A 17,484-nucleotide genomic window follows, 5' to 3' on the forward strand; every position below is an offset into this window, starting at 1 on the left:
TCACTTTGTTGCTCGTCCATTGAGGTCAGTGTGAAGCGTGTGTGTGTGTGTGTGTGTGTGTGTGTGTGTGCATGGAGGTCAGACAGTGTAGGGTATCTTTTTCTCTCTGGTGCTATCCATCTTGGCTTTTCTGAGACAGGATCTCTCTCTGGCCTGGGACAAACAGACTTGGTGAGGCTGGCTTGGCAGTGATCTCCAGAGAGGCTGGCTGGGCAGTGATCTCCAGAGAGGCTGGCTGGGCGGTGATGTGCTGCCATCACAGGTCCATACTCAGCTGTCGAGAATACAGCTGGGAGCTGAACGCAGGTCATGCGTTGATGACTCACCAAGTCTTTGTCATAAACTCCTGTAAATTTCTAATGTAAATGACTAAAAAGTTCCAACATCTTCTTCTTTTTTTCATGCTTTGTTTGTTCTTTCTGGTTTTTGAGATAGGGTTTCTTTGTGTAGCAGCCCTGGCTGTCCTAGCACTCTCTTTGAAGACTGGGCTGGCCTCGAACTCAGAGACCTGCCTGCCTTTGCCTCCCAAGTGCTAGGATTAAACCACCATTTACCAGCTTGAAATCTTACTGTGTCTTCATGTGGGTTTGTCATATGACTGCAGTGCCCGCAGAGGCCAGAAGAAATGAGACTAAACAGATTGCCCATGTATTTGGCCATTTCTTCTAATACATAGAGGGCATTGGGTGCCCTGGAATTAGACTTCATAGGGATTTGGGAGTTGTTGGTTGTAGGTGTTGACAACCAAGCCTTGGTCCTCTGCAGCTGTATATGGTGTTGATTACTGAGCCATCTTTCCAGATCTTCGTCCCTGCAATGCCACACCCACACCATGTTTTAGAGTTTACATCTATGATATGTGTATGTGTGTGTTTATGTGTGTGTGTGTGTGTGTGTGTGAGAGAGAGAGAGAGAGAGAGAGAGAGAGAGAGAGAGAGAGAGAGAGAACGTGAATGGCCTTTGAGCTGTATGCATATAGAATCTTATGCTCCGAATGGGTTAACTAGATTTATAAATTTGATTATACATAACTCAGTTTTAATTGCAATATTCTAAACCAGAGTGATTTGTAAGCTAATTTTATTCTGTAATTAGCAATATTAGATTGACCAGAATGGCATGTGAGTTTCTTACATTTGCTTTCTATCACATGTCAGCATTGGTCTACGAAGGCTTTGGTTTAAGACCATGGCTGTACATTTTCTTTTTTTACTGAATCATTTTTTTATTGTTTTTAACTGAGCTATATATTTTTCCCACTCCCCTTCCTTCCTCCCTTCTTTCCTTTCACCCTTCTCCCTTCCCCCAACACTCCCAATTCTCTGGAGCTGTGGATTATAGTCTGGTTATCCTTTGCTCTGCTTTATATCATCTGCCCACTTACGAGTGAGTACACACCATGTTTGTCTTTCTGGGTCTGGGTTATCTCACTCACGATGTTTTTTTTTTCTAGGTCTATCCATTTGACTTCAAATTTCATGATATCATTGTTTTTTACATCTGAGTAGTACTTCATTGTGCAAATGTACCACATTTTCTTTATCCATTCCTCGGCTGAGGAACATCTAGGTTGTTTCTAGATTCTGGCTGTAATGAATAATGCCGCTATGAATACTGTTGAGCAAGCCTCCTTGTGGTATGAGTGTGCATCTTTAGGGTAGATGCCCAAGAGTCACTGGGTCTTGAGATAGATTGATTCCTCATTTTCTAGGAAACCACCATACTGATTTCCAGAATGATTGTACAAGATTTCACTCCTACCAGCAGTGAAGTAGTGTTCCCCTGACTCCACATTCTCTCCAGCATAACCTGTCCTTGGTATTTTTAGTCTTAGTATTCTGACCATTTTCTTACTTATTAAAAGTACATTGTGGGGTGCTGGGAAGAGTTCAGGTAGTAAAGTGCTTGCCTAATGAGCATGAGGATTTGAGTTTGGATTCCCAGAACCCACATACAAGACTGGCCATGGCAACACAAGCCCGTAATCCTAGCAGTACAAGATGGGAGGAAGATGCAGGAGGATCTTGGAAGCGAGCCTGGCCTACCCAGTGACATTACAGGCCAGTTGGGGATGCTGTCTCAAACACAAGGTGGAGGGCATGAGGCTCACTGAGCCTGTTCTTTAGCCTCTATGTGTGTGCTATGTATACACACACTCATACTCACATGTGTGTAGACATACATGAACACAGACAACATAAATACATTGTGTCAGATATTTAAATGTAATTCATAATAATACTAAATTTGCTAAGATTGTATATAAATCTACAATTTTGAAGTCCCTACTTATGACTGTCATATTCATTACTTTCTACTATTGTTTTCTTTTTTTTAAAAAAAAAAAAGCTTTCGACAATATGCGGATAATTTCCATGTAGTTCACAATTTCATCTGATCTGCCAGGCTAAGCGGCATAGTCTGCGGTGGGTACAGCAGCAATCATCTTTGTTGAACGGGAAACCCGGGCCTGGGGTGGGAAAGCTCTCCTGTCGCTCTGTCTCGGCATTCCCAAGACTCAGAACGAATCCTCTCCACTAACTCAGGGTCAAGATTCTCGGACTCCAGGCCTGCTTCCTTCTCCCCATTTTCAGGTCATCCCCCTGCCCTGCTCAGGCAGAAAGCTGCTGTGGCCTTGTCACTCCCCCTGTGTAAAGATCATCGACTGCGTGGCTCGCAGTCATGTGTGGTCACCTGTTGTACTTGCTTGGCCTCTATCCTATCTTCCATTTCCTGCCTCCCTTTTCTTATTCAGCATCTCTCATTTATAACCAAAGTCCAGCTCTTTCCCAATGTCTGCTGACCACCGTTGTCGGGTTTCTTTTGGTCCTGTCTCCCTCGATTGATTATAATGCTTCTGCATTTGCTCCCCGTGTCCTATGTTGTGTTCATTTTCATGTGCTCTCTGATATTTTGCTCCTCCCATGTTACCTGACTTTAAACAGTGATATCGTCTCACCCTCTGTTACTCTGATGGGTTGTCAGTGGTTTGGTCTGATTTCTCCTGTGTTGCCTTGCATGGAATTTTTCGCCCGTGAGCCACTCAGTAGCACACACCTTGCCCTCTGTTGGAGTGGATATTTGAGGGTTCCTCTAAAGAAACACAGAGTGGCTTTCTGAGTTATGGCTGAAGCCACTAAAACTGTGGTTGAGAATGGCTTCAGATCTTGCTGTGTGGTGTCTCGGGTCTCTTTCTAGATAAATGCCAGGCAGGGAGGAATTGGGAAGTCATCCAGGCTGTGTAAGTCCTGACCACAGCTCTGACTCACAGGACATTTCCTTGAATTCATAGTGGAAAGAAATAGAGTTAGGCTAGAATGCTGGTTTGGGGAAAAGAGATTGACATTGTGGATGTAGCACCTGCCTTGTTGTTTGACAAAATGCCTGAGACACAGTTAAGGAAGAAACAGGGACTTCGTTTTGGTTCATAGTTCGAGGGCATGATGCATCTCGACTAGGAAAGAGTGCCATGAGGGGAGAGGCCCTGGCCATGGCAGCAAGGCCCAAGGTCCATCACTCATAAAAGACAGGGTTGGCCCTGAATCAAGTGTCGCCCGAACTGAGGTCTCCGTGGGCCCTGAGAGTGCCATGTGGGTTGTACATTAACAGTCACGCCTACATTATCGCATCCTGTGCCCTTGGTGACACTGCTGACCTCATCAGGTTAGGGCAAGAACTGAGACTGATCCTGATACCCAATCTTGAGCTTCCCCAGGGGCTTCTATGTAAAAGGTCAGGACACACGGCAGTGAGTGGGGCTGCAAACGGGAAGAAGTGGTTGTGATGGAACGAACGTGGGAGGAGGTGGTGGGCAAATGTTGCCTCAGTGTGAGAGTGAGAGGCTGCTGGGGAAGGACCTCCTGTCAAGCCAGAAGCTGCTGTCAGTGGGAGACTGTGGACGGGGGACCAGAGGCCACCAGCGTGATCTGTGTTGTAGGTCTGGAATAGTATTAGACTAAGAAAATCAGAGGGGAGAGCGAGAGGTGTGGACACCATGGGCAGAGCCATCTGAGAGCTTTGTGTCCAGCGATGTGTCATACCCGCAGTGATGGCCCCAGAAGATTATGATGGGGCTGAAAGTTCCTGTCAGCTGGTCCCAGCATTGCGTGGCGCTGAGGCGCGGTGGTGACAGTGGTGTGAGCAAGCCTGCTGCCTTGCCAGTTATCATACAAGTAAAACACAGCCAGGAGTGGTGTTCTGCTCCCGCAGCTATACGAGTGATGAGGCTGATGCAGGAGGGCTGCCCAAGATTGAATCCAGCCTGGGCTAAATGTCAAGACTGTTGCTAAAAATATCAAACCCTAAATCGACAGTACAGTGCGGGTGATCGTATACAGGCTGCTTGCTATAAATGCTTTAACTGCTGTCTGTATCTCTGTATTAAGCCTTTCACAGCCCCGTAGAGGGCACAGCTTCTCGTTGTTTGTATAAAGAAGGGTTAAGGGTAAGGCAGCCTCTGGTGGGTCATCGTGGGGGCAGACAGTCCCATGCCTGTTGCTGTCTGTTAATACATTTAAGGGGACAAGACATAAAGGGCAGAGAGGGTCATATGGGTACTTTGACCCTCCCCTACCACTAGTGTGTTTAGTAAGAGACATTCAAAAAACAGAAACAAGAACATAGGCAAAGCTTATCGGATAGGGATACAAAGGAACATTTTTATAAAGCTGTATAGTGTGTTTTAGGGTAAATGTTACTACAAAAGACTCAGAAATTTAGAAAAAAACTAAAAGGTTTATGAAATGAAAAGTTAAAAGTTATAATGACTAAGGTTAATTTATTATTGAAGAAGAAATTTTTTAAAAAAATGGTGGGAGAGACGGTTCAGAAAGTAAGAGCTTTCACTGCGCTTCCGTGGGACCCAGCTTGGCTTCCAATCCCAGATGACTGATAGGTCTCTGTAGCTCCAGCCTGGGGCTTGATGCCTTCTTCTGACCTCCATGGGCCCTGCACACCTGTGGTTCACATATGTGCATACGTGCAAGCAAACATGCATCTATAATAAATACATAAGTAATAATCAAATGGCCGAATGAATGAATGCGGTGTTGCCTAGTGTGGTGTATGACGCCCACAGCAAGGCACAGCGATGGCCTCTTCAGATCCAAGCTCCGAGTGACTGCCCCAGAACAAACCTTTCCTAATAACGCTCACAATATGACTCCTTTCAAATTCATGTGTGCTATATTTTTAGTGTAACCCTTTCTCTGTTTAGATGTATTTTGGCATAAACACTTGCCAGTTTAGTATGGTGTAAGTTGTGTTGCCCGAAGTGTGTGCGTGCACTCGGGGTTGTTCACAAAGCGATAGGATCCACTAACCTACCTCTGGACAAGCAACCGCACTTAAGAAGTTTTCCTCTTTATCTTAATTCTGTGTGTCAATATGTGATGTGAGCACAAATAGCCATGGAGGCCAGAATGTGCTGGATCCCCTGGAACTGGAATGACAGGCAGAAGTGAGCCACCTGCTACAGGGGCTAAGGATTGAGGGCTGGTCCGCTGCAAGAGCAGCAAATACTCTTAACCTCTCTCCAGCTTCACAGATGTTAAAACTGTCTTCCCCCATCCCATTGCTGTGTGTGTGTTAAGGTTGGAGGACAACTCACAGGAGGTTGTTCTCTTCACCGTGTAGCTTCTGGTGATTTAACGTGGGTCACGGGCTTGGAGGTAAGCACCTTTACCACTGAGCCGTCTCTCTGGCCCACGATTATATGCTTCAGCACGGATGATGTCTTTATTTTCCTCGGTAGTGAGTTGTCTCACGGGGCTTCACATATAGAGAAGTGTGTAGTCAGTGTTTCTTCAAGCGGTGCAGCACTCAGCGAGGTGTGGACTGAAATGAAGCAATGGTAGACTAGACCTGGTGGATATTTGTGAACTGAAAGCAGAGAGAAACAAGCAGCCAGTGCCCATTTTCCTTCTGCAAGCCAAGAATGTCTTTTATTTTGTGGGGGAGACTGGGGGATAGATGCGCAGGATCCAGGCTGGCTGCAAACTTACTGTGTAGCTGAGGATAACTCCTGATCATTCTGCCGCTATTTTCCCAAGGCTGAGAATATCAGAATGCGCCACTACTCCCGGATGTATTTTTCTTTTAAATTTCTGTTGTACATTTTAAGTAGGTTATTAAATGCCAAAGCAAGACTGAAGAATGTTGATAGAGATAACACAGCTGGGCAAAACCTGAAATATTTACAACCCAGTTTTTAGAGAAGGTTTGTCACTTCTGGATGATGGAGAGGAGTTGGGGTGTGCTCCCTTTCGGGAGTGTGTGGATAAGACACACAGAAGGTCACTTTCTCAAACTTTTACATTTCGCACATACAGAGAGGAGTTGATCCTTCCCATAGGAGCTTTTCTGTGGGGTTTGTGTCTCTTCCACTCTTCGTGCCCTACAGAAGTGTTTCAGCCTCTGTGCAAATGATGGAATGAGGCTCATTGGAAAATCCAAGCAAACTTCAGATATCACATTTAAACAGGAAAGTGTGCATGACTTAAAACAGTAGTGAACAAAGTTTGCTAAAATGAGCTTGGACTTAAAAATTTTGGGCTAAGTATGAAAATATTGGTGATTTTTACCTTGGTCTCTAAGTTAAAAATAAGACAAGTTATACAGTCAGGATGTTGCTAGAGAACTCTATAATTTTATTAAAATCTGTGCAATGAGGAATATCTTTGGTATGATGTATAAAGAGTTATAAAGAAACTATGGGATATAAAGTTCACAACTCATTAAAAAGTGAGATATTGTTTACCCATAAGAAAAATGAGACTTAAAATTCTCAGTATAAAGAATAAAATGGAACATGGACTGGAGAGATGACTCAGTGGTTAAGAGGACCAGCAGCTCTTGCAGAGACCTACATTTGGGTCCCAGCATCCACATGGCAGTTCATAACAGCCTGTAACTCTAGTCCAGGCCCCAACACCCTCTTCTGACCTCTACCGGTTCTAGACACACACATGGTAGACAGGTATGCGAGTAAAGACAATTTTATGTTGCTAAGAAATGTGTCATCTAAGGGAGACTGGAGTTCGGGATGAGCTTTTCAGCTGGGAGTCAGGAATTAGGGAGGAGGCGACGAAGAGGTGACTGTTCTAGACAGGGCGGATAGTTCTCGAGGAGACAGGTGTGGCTGGGGAGATGCCACAGAAGCATCATTGTGCATCTCACATCTGAGGACAGGCGTTTCCCTGGTTCCTTTCACTGTATGTCCACTGTGGATAGCACAGTCCCTGCTGCAAAGGGGTGAACTTTCATCGAGGCTTATTGAAAAAGCAAGAATAAACGGGCATTTTCTGGAGATCCCTGGTGTGACCCCAGGTACAGGGATTGCTCAGGGAACAGTGCTCCCCTTCTCTGAAGCCAGACTTGTCCCTTTACCTGAGAAGATGACAGTTACAGGAGGCTGCTCGGACCACTTGGGACATCTTCCTAAGCCTCTGTTGTTCCAGTGTCTAAGTGGAGTTTGACCCAGAGGCAGGAGGCTTAGAAAAGTCAGGAAAACAAAGGCAGAGTGGTCTGACTGGATCCGGATCTGCTCTGAGATGATCTGGAGGCTGCATGAGTGCACTATCAGGACCAACCTGAGACAGGATGAGTGTGGCCATGTTGTTAATTAACCAGCTGAGGCAGGGTTGATACCCATTATCATGGGTACCCTGGGAGCTTGCTGACAAGCAGACGGCAAGGGTGAGCAGGTTTAGAGCCGAGTAAGGTTAAAATACAACGCTGAGGAGTGCCTGTCTTTTCGTGAGTGAGTCTGAGCCAAGTTGCGATGACTTCATCCTGGTTCCATCTGTAGGCTTAGGCTCATGAGGATTTCGTCAAGTAGGGCGAGAAGGCTGAGTGTTCCCCAAATCTGTGCGATAAGATTGTGGCGGCCACGAGAAGGACTATTTTAAAAGATAGTTGCCATAAAATAGAGGTTAGTTGTGGATTTGCAAAATTAAGGAAGAAGGGGGTAATTTAGAAGAAAGGGAAAGCAATCTGAGATGGAAGGGAAGGAAGTATACCCACAGTTTCTCCTTTATCCCGTTGCTTGTTGGTTTTAGATGGGGTTGAGCTACTTCAACCTGGACTTGAACTCACTGTGTCCCAGGCTGGCCTCACACTAGGATTGCAGGTACGTGCCACCACATATGATGTCACTGTTGCTCTTGTGTGTATGACAGGTACATGTTTGTGTGCGTGTGCGTACAGACCGCAGAAGGAATTAAACTCTCTTTTTAGTCAGGGTCTTACTGAAAACGGAGTTCATTCATTAGTTCATCCTTTGCTGGTTAATTAACAATGTGACCACACTCATCTTGTCTCAGATTGATCCTGATAGTGCACTCACGCAGCCTCCAGTTCATCTGGTCAGGTTGTCTGGCCAGTAAATGTGTAAACTCGCCTGTCTCTCTTTGCCCAACACTGGGGTTTTGGGTCTACAGAGCCATACCCAGCTTTTACATGGGTGCTGGGATCTGAACTCAGGTCCTCATGCTCGTACAACAAGTTCTTTACTGACTTGAGCCATCCCCTCAGTCCCTGTCGTGGATTATTAGGGTGTGCTTAATAATCAATTTGTCACCGTGGAAGTGACATAGGTGTGCTTTAGTTTATTTCGTTTTTGAAAGTAATACATGTAGTTGGGGTGCTCCCACAAAAATTAAAGAATTGGATAAAATTTTCTCAAGTTTATCCAACTCTGAGCCCCTGAAACAACCACCCCTCCCAAATACCCCCGCTGTTATTTTCTTAAACACTAGTAATAAATGGATTGATGGTTGTCATTGGCCTTAACATTTCCAAAGATGTTCCCCAGATGCTGCACAAGGTCCCTCGTGATCAGACTTTTGTCCATTCTTCCTTCCTTCTGTAGCTATCTCTGCCATGGCCACACAGAATAAAGTGCCTCCCAGACCCCTGGAGCTCATGTCCCTAGTGTACGATGCTTGGGGTATGCCCGGGATGCTCTGGGACTGGCCACATCCGTGCTAATGGGAACACTCCTGTGCCTTCCAACACTGGCTCCTCTCCCTCTTCCTATAGGATATTAATCTGACAGTTGTCATAGGCTGTTGGCTGGTATCACAGTGAATGCATTTATTAACACATGCTGCCCTTATCTGTTTGCATGTATGCTTTGCTAACCCGAGTGTTCCTGCAGACAGTAAATCATGTTTGCTTTGTATGCCCTCATGCAGGGCACGTCTTGTGGGCCATACATTTCCCCCAAACAAGGTCGTTAGGGTACCATGTAGTACGCTTCCCTTTGGTAAACAGTCATTCCGTGCATAGCTGCTGTTCCTTTCACATTTTCCGTAAGATTTAGCTGCTGGCTCTGGTGGAGAATATTAAACAGACATTTCTTTTTCTTTTCCAGTAGCTCACTACTGCATCTGTTGGAGGCATATTTCATCTTTTTCTAGGGACACTGGCTCCATAGGCATTTGCCCCCCTAGAGTCCTCCTATTTTGGCAAAATTATCTGATAATTCTTACTTACATGTTTATGGCATAATATATTATTGCTCTCAGGAGCATTTATGGTTTAATAGCAGTTCCTAGGGACAAAAATGTTTAACTTGAAAGAAATGAATTCATTTCCTTGAGTAGATTTGCATCCGCTGCGCAGCTTGGGTAATTGATATGTTTTAAGGAAACAGGGTGGCACTCTGTTGGCCCTAAAATCACAGCAGGCATGCTGGCTGACAAGTATCCATTTATATATTTAGTACTTCCCCGAGGAATAGGCTTTTCCTTCGGCTGCTGCTCTGAAGACTCTCGCCACCTTGGATGAACTGCATCTATTACAGTTCTTGCTCCCTATTAATCTGAAGGTCCCCAGGCCTTGGCGTATTTCAGGGCACTTCTGCCTTACCTCCCCGGAAGTTCTTTCACCAGTTTGGCTCTAGAAATGCATGATCATCTAATATTTACGCCAGTTCCTGTGAACTTGTTAGAGATACAGACCGCTTCTCAGTTGCTGACTTGATGTGTAAAAAGATAGTTTTCCTGCTGAAAGTGAAGTTCTAGAGGACTCAGATGTTTGAGCTCTTTCCAGGGCGAATTGCTCAAGAGGAAGCAAACAGCACGGTCCTGTATAATTGCTTGTTGTTTGGAAGGCGGAAATGTTATGTGTATTTTTCTTCCCCAAGGGCTGTGTTGAGGACAGGATCCTGTCGGTGTTTTTAATAGGTCTGTGGGATATTGCCAGTACGTGGAACTCACAAACAAGCGAGGCTGATATCCATCCGTTTGCCTGGACGGTGAAGCATTCCAGAAGGATTCGGTTCCCAACTGACAGAAAAGTCACATGGGAATTTTTAGATGATTGTATGGGAAAAAAATCAAATGAATCTAGGCTTGTTTTATATAAATATGAAACCCAGCTACATCTTTGTGCATGTGTAATTGTGTGTGGGGTGGGGGCATGCGCTTAACATCTTAGCTGTCCTAAAAGGCGTGGCTCATAGACCAGGACAGAATCTGGATACTAAGGGCTTAGACTTTTACACTGATCTGTCTGTTTAACTGTGCCTAGCCTCTGTGATGGTGAACCAGGTCCCTTGCTTCAGTTTCCTGTAAATAGAGATAATGGTTCACGCCTTCTAGAGGATTTGTTACTATTAGCCGTATTGACACATGACTAAGATGCTATAGCAGTGTTTGTCACGTTTGTGGGTTTGATATATATTATTTGTTGTTTTTGTAAGCTGTTCTTAAATGGTAGCATTATACAGTTAATTCAGAGAGGAGAAAACAATTGCTTAGAAAATAAAGGCGAATATTTTGGGGTCCGAGGAGATAGACAGCTCATTTGGCAAAGCATTTGCAGACGGCCTCAGTTTGGTGCCAAGAACCCATGTTGAAACAAACTGGGAGCAGTGTGTGTTTGTAATCCCTGCTGGGAAGGTGGAGATAGGTGGATTCCTGGAGCCTGCTGGCTGGTCAGCTCGGACTACTGGATGAATTCCAGGCCTGTTGGAAACCAGTTTTCCTTACACACACACACACACACACACTAGCATATACGTACACCTCCCCCACAAAAGAGTAAATCTTTTGAAGCCCAGAGCAGTGTATAGTTTAATGGCAGACATGGTATGGGTGTCTCTTTATCCACGAGAAGTGATTCTGTGGAGAGGGGAGCAAGCGAGGACTCCGCGAGGATCCCTTGGTTGTTAGTGTTTGACTGACCGTCTTCCCCCTCAGGACCAGATAACAGCTGCCTGTGGAGCTCTCTGCTCTGAAAGCTGGCTGGCTTTGGGGAGTTCACGTCTTGGGTCCGTCTTGGGTCCAGATGCCATATTGTCTAACCCAAGCTGGATGGCAATGGCATCAGTGTGCCGAGTCCCTTCCAAGGAAAACACTGGGCGTCTCAGGAAGTGGGCGGGTGAGTCAGAGGACAGCACTTTTCCTCTTAGTCAGTCTTGAACTTGCTGGAAGCAGGCTGACTTTCACCCAGAGTTCTGCTTTTCAGACCGGGTGTTCACTCAGCGGACAGCACCACGCTGACAGCAGGACTCTGTTAGTCTCTGCTCTCAGCCCACACAGTGAGTCTTAGCAAGTGTGGCCGGTGAGTTCTTTAAAAAAAAAAAAACATCTCAGTTCAGCTCTCCACCCTTAAGCTAGTTTCCTCTCCAGGACAGTTTCACTTCAAGCAGGCGTGACACGAAGCAGCTGTTGGTGTTAATTTTAGAAGGGAATTGGTAGTGACACTTGTTTTGGTCACAGCATATCCCATTGTTCTTAACACAAATACTCTTCCCTCTATAATATTCTGGCAGCATGGGGATTACTTTTCCAAAAACTGTACTAGTCTGCGACACTCTAGAGTGTGTAGAAGAGAGGTGAAGTCCTCAGAGTGATTCTTCTTAGTAATATTTAAAAATTCTAAGTTCATGCTATGTGGTTACTCAGTGAAAAGATGAGGACACGACCTCTCCAAGGTATGGTTAAGAAGATTTTATTGTAGCTGTGAGGAAGAGCAGTTACCAGATGACTAGGTGTCCATGCCATTGAGCTGGTTAGGAAAGTCTTTTAAAGGGGAGGTGGAGGCAGGTGGAGAGGTGGCTCATCAGTTAGTAGCACCTGCTCCTGCTGCTCTTCCAGAGGACATGGGTTGGATTCTCAGCGCCCACACTGGGCAGCTCATGGCTGTCTATAACTAGCTCTCGAAGATCCAGTGCCCTCCGGAACTCATTGTGTAGCCCTCACACTCAGAGAAATCCCTCTGTCTGTGCTCCTGGGTGCGAGGATTACAGGTGTGCACTATCATGCCCGGCTCTGGTCTCCCATCTCTGTCCCAGGAAACAGCAGCAGTGCTCCATGTGTTTTCTCAGAGTAAACTGCTGTAATTTGAGCCCTCTTAGGTCCGTAAGGCCAGGCAGATAGGCAGATAGATAGATATTTTAAATCTCAAGCACTTGGGCTTGGATTAGCTGAAACCATTGACCTTTCTCTCTGGCTCTCAGTCACTGTAGGTTTTATCCTGTTTCCTCCCAGGCAGAGAATATGCTGGCTCCTGGCAGCCCTGGGCGTCCCTGAGATCTCAACAGTTGTTTCTGTTGAGCACCAAAGAATGCCTCTCCTATCTTATAAAATCCAAATGCTTGTTTCCTAGAAAAATTTCGTTTTTATCATCCTGGAATGGAATGGCTTGGCCCTTGGCCCAGCAGCGAGTTCTCAGCTAATGACTTTGATCATGGTCCTGATCATTCAGGTCTTCTCAGGTCTGCTGAGGAGCGAAGGTTTTTGCAAAATCAAAGCCTGAGTCCCCAGTGGCCACTTTGTATTATAGGCTAGCTTTGTGGAGACCCAGGAGAAGAACACGTCTGTTTCTGTTACTCCCTCATTCCGGAGATAAGATATTTTTCTACTCTGTGCTTTCTTTCTGCTCTCTACGGGCAGGTGGTCTGAGCAGGTGAACTCACATGCAATGAGCAGACCACTGAATTAGCCGTGTGACTTTTGCTGAGTCTAATGATGTGCATTTGGAGACTGCACAGCACCTGTGCAGAGACCCTAGCATACTGTTTGATCCACACTGACTGGAAGCCCACGAGTGAACATGACACATCTATGAACAGAGATGGGAACATACTGGAAAACCAGGGGTAGTACTGGCTTCCACATTCCATGTTCTTTCTAACCTCGGTGCAAACTCATATCACCCTGCGGTCTGAGATGTCCCATGAGGGTTCAGTAGCGGCTTTCCTCTTGTGATGGGTGCTGCTGTCATCACACAGTGGGGAGAACTGGAGAGGGGAGAGGTTATAATTGCAGGAGCCTGGTAGTTACTCCTGAGCCACTGTGACTATAGTATCCCACTGGAACTACTTAAGGAACGAAAGGTTTACTTTGGCTCAGCGTTTCAAAGCGTTTCTGTGGGCACAGGGACTGCATGCAGGAACAGGTCAGTGTGGGAGTCTGTGGCGGAGAGTGTTCATGACAAGGAGGGCCAGGAAGCAGAGAGAAAGGCTAGAGCCAGGACTGATATAGCTTGCTTTCAAATGCACACCCTAATTACCTATTTCTGCTATCTAGGCTCTGCTTCGTAATAGTTCCACAACACATGTGTGCGAGTGCACGCGCGCGCACACACGCGCACACACACACATACACACACACACACGAACAAGTGTTAAAAACATGCACCTGCAAAAGGACATTTCCGTTTCAAGACATAATAATGAGTTTATTCTAACGAGGAAGGTAGCTGACCAGAACATCGAGACAGAGGGAGCAGGAGGGAGAAGCCTTGGGCAGCATGGAATAGAATTGACAATGCTGATGGAGTTCCTGATTGACCATGTTAAGCCAGGTTTTAAATGTATTCTCTTTATAATTCAACTCAACATTTCCTAATACACACACACACACACACACACACACACACGCATGCACGCATGCATGCATGCATGCATGCACGCACACTCTTTTTGAATACTTCTACATTTTGTCTCAGGAAATTTGAAATAAGTAAGCATCTTCACTTGGCCAAGTAATTTGGTTAAGTAACTCATGGAAATAATTTTCTCTCTTCTTCAAAAATATTATTTATTATTCTCTCATACAATACATCCTGACTACAATTTCCCTCCCTTCACGCCCCTCAGTCCCCTCCCCCTGTGCACACCTCCCTTCTCCTCCACCTACCCCCTACCCCCATTGTCCCCCCAGAAAAAAGCAACCCTCCCAGGGATGTCAGCTGACTGTGGTACAACAAGATGCAGTAAGACTCCATGCAAACCCTCACATCAAGGCTGGATGAGGCCACCCAGTAGGAGGAAGGGATCCCAAGTGCAGGCAAAAGAGTCAGAGATACCCCCCAAGATGATTTCCAAAAAAGGCTTTTGTTGGTAACTATAGATCTGTGCTGTTTTACCTCATTTAACTAGTATCATAAAAGTTTTAAATATGTATATTGTTCATAATCATTCTTCTGTCCCCATGCTCTGCCAAGGCTAGATCAGGATGGCACATGCCCCTTTAGAACTCTTGCTCTTGCAGGACTGCAGGGTGCATGTCCGCATCCTGTACCACCCTTGCCCTTACCTCATCCTCTTTCCAGTTGTCCCCAGTGCCCCTTACCGCTCCCCGCCTCCTAAGACTGCCCAGGCTGGAACTCTGTTCTCCTGACAACCGTCAGACCCTTTCCAGGAAATCTGTGGGATGTCATGTGTAATGAGTGTGTCACAAAAGAAAAAGATTCTAAAATTATTGATCTTTTTTTCTTAAGTGAGCATGTGGTTTGGGGGCGGGGCAAAACCGCCTCCGTGACTTTCCTCTGTGTGGCAGACTGGTTGAGTTTATTCCACCTTCTCCCTCTAGTTGTTTTTTAGGAACTCCAGGCATGGGCTCGTTACTCATTACTGATTCCATGGGCCTGATTGACCTGCTGAGTGCAGACAGCGGAGTTCCTACTTTTTGAGATTATGGTGACAGTGGCGGATGGTGGTGCATGTGAAGGCACCGCACTGACGAGCAGTGTGGCTCTTCCCCTTCCTCCTCAGTGGCCACTCTTGTTGGGAACACTGATAAAGTTTAGTCCCCTCAGTGCGTTGATTTTATCAACTCATTTGGCTAAAAATGGGGGCAGTTTTCTTACTAAACAATGCCCAGTTTATTTAATGGAGAGTTGGAATCAATTTAGAGAGGTTTTTATGTAGAAAAGTTAAAGCCAACTTACTAGTCTTTAAAAAAAGACTTATTCCTTTTAAAATATTTATTTTTAATTATGTGTGTATACGTGTCTGTGTTGGTACCAGTGCATACAGACTTCAGAAGTGTGCATCAGATCCCCTGGATCTAGAGTCACAGATGGCTATGAGCTGCCACATGGGAACTGGGAATCGAACCCGGGTCCTCTACAAGAGCAGCCAGGGCTCTGAACTGTTGAGCCATCTCTCCAGCCCTGACTTCTTATTTTTATTTACCTCATTTTAACTAAAATGTTATGCGTTTCTTCCTAGGTATTTCGTTTTTGGTTCTACATCCATTTTCTCAGTAGCTTAGAGAAGGGAATTATAGGAATGGAAAGAAAGGACTTGTCTGTCCTGTGTCCCTGACCCTGGAGAGATTTTCCATGTTTCTGTCTTCATGCTTGCCCGACAAGTCCACCGTCACACCCTGGACAAAACCCACACAGTATGACCAGGAGCGTGCCCTGCCTTTGTGTTTCTCTCTCTTGCTGACAAACGCCTCTTATTTTGCATCTTTTAAAGAGCTGCAGAGTGTTGTGGGTTTACTCTGTTAATCCCAGGTGCTCAAGTTCAGGAATGGAATTCCTGGCAAATATTTCTCGAGGGTTTATGAATTGACACTGGCTGCGGAGTGGACATGCTGCCATGGAAAACAGTTCCATTTCTGCCCGAGGGGAACAGGAGGTTGATTGTCCCCAGTTTCCCGATTCATCAGACTCAGACACTTGAAGGTGATGTACGATGAGTTAGCGTTTCACATTTAACACTAGCTTTTTGTGCGATTTTCACCCGTTTGCCTTCATTCTGTTGTTTATTTTCAGACAAACACCAGAGATCAGATAAGAGCAGTGTTCTGTGTCTTAATTGCGCATTCAGTTTCTTCTCAGTAGAGTTTCAGGTCTGTTGTACCAGCTGAGAAACATCGAAAACACAATAAATACATACTTTCTTCATGCCAACAATTTGCTACTTATCCTGAATTTGAAATGGGGAAATTCTGAAATCACGTTTTCCGAATTCCTTTCTCAGTTTTAGACTTGTTTAAAGTTTGTAGCCAGATGCACGTCAGCATGCATTTGTATATTCTTATCAAGGCTGACTTCTATAGTTCTTTTGCTTCTAAGAAAATGAGGCTATTTGCAATGCTCTGTGCTGGTTTATGTAGTTCATGTTGCTCTCTAGCTAGCATCTAAGTTCCATGAAGACAGGAGCTGTATTAGTGGGTTCCCATTGCTGTAACGAAGAACCTGAGATAATCACTTTACAAGCAAGAAAGGCTGTGCTTTTGGGCTCAGAGTTTCAGACCATGGTCATTGTCTCTGTTTCTTTTGGACCTGGTGCCTGCACTAGTCAGGTTTTCACTGCTGTGACAGAAGAACCTAAGGGTAGGAGGTAGCCACGGTTTGAAGGTATAGTCCATCCTGGTGAGGAAGGCATGGGCGTAGGAGTGTGAGGCAGCTGGTCACATTGCCTCTGCCATCAGGAGATAGAAAAGAGTTGGCTGCTGGTCCTCAGATCACTTCCTCCCTTTTATTCAGCCAGGAACCATAGCCCATAGACGAGCCACCTGCATTCAGGATGGGTTTTTCACCCTCAGTTAGGCCTCTTTAGAATGCCTCACAGTTACAATGAGAGGCATGTCTCCTAGGTGATTCTAAATCAAGATCAACCACCAAGGTGATGTAGTCCACTGTGCTTGGAGCATGTCGCAGGAGATGACTGGAACAGAGGGAGGAGCAGGGAGAGAGCAGGTCTCACCATGTTAAAAAAAATTTAAGGTCCTGACCCTGGTGGCCCAATGTCCATCTATCACATCCCTCCTGAGATTCGTACCATCTCCTAATAGCACCAAAGGCCAGTGGCGGTGCCTACACACGGGGCCTCTATAGGGAGCACTTACCTAAACCACAGCAGAAACCATGCTTGTTTTCTCTCCTGCAGAATAAATGTATAGAGCTGCCCTGACCTTCATGGTAGGCATTAGTCATATTAGCAATTTAAATTTAAATTTAAGCTAATTTGGTAAAATCTAAAATCCAGTTCCTCATGAACTGCATTGAGTACTATTAATATAATAAATACATCAATTAAGAGCCTGTCATTGTAGCTCATACCTATAATCCCAGCACTCAGGAAACAAGGAGGGGAATCATTGAGAGTTCAAATCCAGCCTAGTGAATTCTGGGATAGTCTGAGCCACAAAGTGAGACCCTATCTTACAGAGCAGTCACAGCAACCACTACCACCACCACCACTACTACAGCAACAAACCAGGCCGGAGAGATGAC

At 45.4% G+C, this 17,484-nt stretch overlaps 1 protein-coding gene across 3 annotated transcripts in view; it reads left to right on the forward strand.

Annotated features, from left to right (window-relative positions):
• Eps8 (EGFR pathway substrate 8, signaling adaptor) overlaps positions 1 to 17,484 on the forward strand; it is a 180,853-nt gene that overhangs the window by 82,652 nt on the left and 80,717 nt on the right. The window contains exon 2 of one of the 3 annotated variants that reach the window (XM_085687274.2): positions 8,058 to 8,128. The exons of the other annotated variants lie outside the window; for them this stretch is intronic. The gene's annotated coding sequence lies outside the window, so the exon portion shown is untranslated. The remainder of the gene's footprint in view (positions 1 to 8,057; positions 8,129 to 17,484) is intronic. 3 annotated transcript variants of the gene reach the window in all.

This window comes from Myodes glareolus, chromosome 3 (assembly GCF_982192425.1).
Source record: "Myodes glareolus chromosome 3, mMyoGla1.1, whole genome shotgun sequence".
Classification (NCBI taxonomy): Eukaryota; Metazoa; Chordata; class Mammalia; order Rodentia; family Cricetidae; genus Myodes; species Myodes glareolus.